Below are 3,910 nucleotides of genomic sequence, written 5' to 3' on the forward strand. Positions count from 1 at the left end.
AATTTGCAACATTGGTTAGGTTTATCTCATCAGTCTTATGAATGAAACAAGTTTTTAACTCGCCTGAAACTTGATCCCGGTGGGCTCAATCTGTTGGTAAATGTATTGCATGTGAGTTCCGAAAAACTCAAAAAAAATACTAGAATCCTGAGACATAGAATCTTGAAAATTGGGTTGCATTCTTAATCAGTCAGAGGAAACACAAAAAGGGCAGGAATTTACTGATATGATGTTGCAGATGATTTTTTAGATAAATCAATGGCATATTTTAAAGTACAACAAATTTTGCGGTAAGTCTAGTCTTGTATATTGTTCTAATCTTAGATAAGAAATTTATGTCTTTGTTAGCATGTACTCATTGCAGGGACACAACTTTTCATTTCTTCATAAAAAACATTGAACACAATGTTGTGAAGCAAGCAATATGTTGCAGTTATAGTTTTACAGATGTCTGATTTTGTTGATATATATGTCAAGAACCACAAGAGATTGTTGTTGAAATCAAATTTAGTGAACTCTGCTTTTTAACTTGCCTAGTCATAAGTTTAAGAAAAAAAGTGGTTTTAACATGAATTGGTATCAAAAATTCCTGCTCAGGCTTGAATATTCTGAGTGAAAAGAGTTACACAATTTTGGCAAAGTCACAGAATAGGGTACATTTTACGCATCCCAGAATCAGAGATAAGGCTCCAGTTTCTACTTTCAAGAACACACACGATATACATTTGACCAACTGACTGTGCTCGCCGGGGACTTGACCGGACCTTTCACTAATGCGTTTGCTGAAGACATACTAAGGAAATTTTCTCGCGGAACTGGCAGTCTCCTTCGCAGATGATATTGTTCATCACAGGAGCTTGCGCTTTTTGCATCCAAGACCATGTAAACATTTAAGGAATTTTCAATGAATGGTCCTCCAACAACGTCCAGAGTTATGTTATTTTACTAAGTTTCTAAAGGCAGAATATCTGGCATTGAAAAAATACACGCAATATATTTTTCAAAAAGGGGCACTTGTTTATACTTTTTGCAAACAGTGGTGGCCTGTGCCCCCGTGGCCCCCCCTGGCTCCGGCGGCCCTGCTTTCTGGTCATGGGTATGAACCTTTATCCTGTATAAATATTATAAAATGAAAAAATGAAAAAATGGGCAGCATGCAGTAAATTCTAGCGCCAACATGCCAATTGGCTATTTTTCCAAGTAAATACATCGCTAAAAATTATGAAATTCAAAAAATCTGAAAAACTGAAGCCCCTTCACATTATTCTTTTTGCCTGTCTAACATTCGATGCTCCAGTGCATCTTCAGTGCAGCTCGAGAGAAGCTTCTGAGAGAAAGGAGAATCTATCGGACTGGCGCCTGCGGTCGGCCTGAGCGCAAGCATTCCCAAATGTTTGATAATCCACAACATTTTTCTACCTTTAAGCTGCTTTTTGCGAATATTCTTTGTGTGATAAAACCTAAACCCCTATTCCCCCCATTTAATGAGCTTTAGCAAAATTTAATGATGATTAGATGAAATTTTATCAGAATTAATTTCACGAGGGGCTTTTTAGCTTTATCTAGTTCGCTTGATATTGTTGTTGTTACTTATTCGTTATGGTCTCTTCCTCGTGTTTTTCATGGATGTGCTTCACTAGTATACCTTGGCAATCTACTATTGATTATCGAAATTGTATGACTTGAAATTCTGTGTAACAGAATGATTTGCTTGATCTCATGGAGGTTGGATATAAGACATAACTACTATGGAAAATTTTTACCAATCAACCTCACAAAGCTATTAGACTTTTATTTTTTAGAAGTTTAGTTCTTCTGTTGAAAACAATGATCATGATGCATTACTGTTAAACAGATAAAAATCAGTGGAGTAGCAGAACAAAGTTACTTTTAGTCAAATAACAAACGGGCCCCAAACCTTTAGGGGCCCCCAGCAACAATTTTTCTTTGTTATTTTTTCTAGGGGACACAGCTGCTCCTTACACCACAAATAAAACTATTTGGCATAATGATAACAGCCTTGATAGAGCTGTACCAAGGACATACTTATCTACGGGGAGCTAAAAACCGGTGCCTTGTAGCTAGCTAATTTCGAGCCACGACGCCATTGCTTTACATTCTACTAGTTCCCAAAGTAATAGCTAGCGTTGGCTCCTATAACTGAAAGTTTGGCCCCCGGTTAGCCCCCCCCCCCTAGATTTTTAAGGCTAGAATCGCCACTGAATGGCCCAACTCGCTCTCGATGATGTGGGAACGTGTAGCCTCATGCCTGACCTTCTAATGACTATGGCAGTTTTTCTGAGGGAGCTTTATGCCCTTTATATTGCATTGGTATTTCATTCCCGAGTAAGTAAATCAATAACGTGGAAGCCCAGAAATACATTATTGCATACGCAATTTTGTTCAAGTTCGCATTTTGATTAAAAAACTGGATACACAGAATTAAGTACAGTTGACATCCGCTATCTCGACTGCCTGCTATCTCGAGCATTTGCTATTTCGAACTAATTTCTGTTTCCCTTGGTTTTGCTATAGGGTTAAGTATAGAAAAACCGTTCGCTATCTCGACTGCTCGCTATTTCGAATATTCGTTATGTCGAACCGTTATCTGTTTCCCCTCGACGAAAAGTGTTCGCTATCTCGAACTTTTTTGCTTTTGGTTATGTGAGAAAATTAAAAATACGAGTAAATAATCTGTTTAAACGGCAGATGACAGTTAACAGATTAAGAAGACAGTGTTATAATACAATTTAAATGTTCAAATCAATGGATAGAGGGGTAATCCGAAGTTTAAAGGCAAAGTACCGAGCAGTTTTGGTGCAGAAATACATCAGAGCAATTGATCAACAAAAGTCTCTACAAAAAATTAGCATTTTGGATGCAATGGACATATTAGCCGCATCGTGGTCTATAGTATCTGAAACGACAATCGTTAACTGCTTTGCCAAAGCTGGCCTTTCTTCCGAAAATCAACATCAAGCAGCATCAGAGGAAGATGATCCTTTTAAAGACTTGGTGGAAGAATTGATGAAACTGCGAAATAGAGATCAAAAATTTGCTCCAGCCAACACAAGTGCAGAGGAATTTATTGACTGCGACGACCAAGTCTTAGCAAGAGCAGTATTGCCAACTGAAGATGAAATCATAGCTGAGCTATTTGGTGAAGAAGTTGTTAAAGTTAAGGGTAGCCAAGAAGACAGCCAAGAAGACAGCCAAGAAGACAGCCAAGAAGACAGCCAAGAAGACAGCCAAGAAGACAGCCAAGAAGACAGCCAAGAAGACAGCCAAGAAGACAGCCAAGAAGACAGCCAAGAAGACAGCCAAGAAGACAGCCAAGAAGACAGCCAAGAAGACAGCCAAGAAGACAGCCAAGAAGACAGCCAAGAAGACAGCCAAGAAGACAGCCAAGAAGACAGCCAAGAAGACAGCCAAGAAGACAGCCAATAAGACAGCCAAGAAGACAGCCAAGAAGACAGCCAAGAAGACAGCCAAGAAGACAGCCAATAAAGCAACGACAACCCTTTGACAAAGCCAACAACGGACGAAATAAGAGATGCGATGGAGGTAATATCAAGATATTGCCTATTCTCAGAGAATGGAGAAGTGCTCCGTGAGCATTTCGTTAAAATGAATGGTGTTATAGAGAAGGAACTGGTTAGAAAAAGACATTAGATGCTTATTTTTCTTAATGATTTATTTTGACTTGTAATTTTGTATTAGTGACTACATATCTTTTATTGCTGCCTGTTAAACCTTCAAAATTTGAAAAAAATTGATTTTTTGGGGTCATCCGATAACTCGAACATTCGCTTTCTCGAACAATTTTTCGTTTCCCTTCAGAGTTCGAGATAGCGGATTTTTTTACCGCAACGGCGTGCCATAGCCTCTCTTTAGCCGCTTCCTTCGCCTC

The sequence above is a fragment of the Rhopilema esculentum genome, chromosome 13 (assembly GCF_057945365.1).
Source record: "Rhopilema esculentum isolate cy_ngs chromosome 13, ASM5794536v1, whole genome shotgun sequence".
NCBI lineage: Eukaryota > Metazoa > Cnidaria > Scyphozoa > Rhizostomeae > Rhizostomatidae > Rhopilema > Rhopilema esculentum.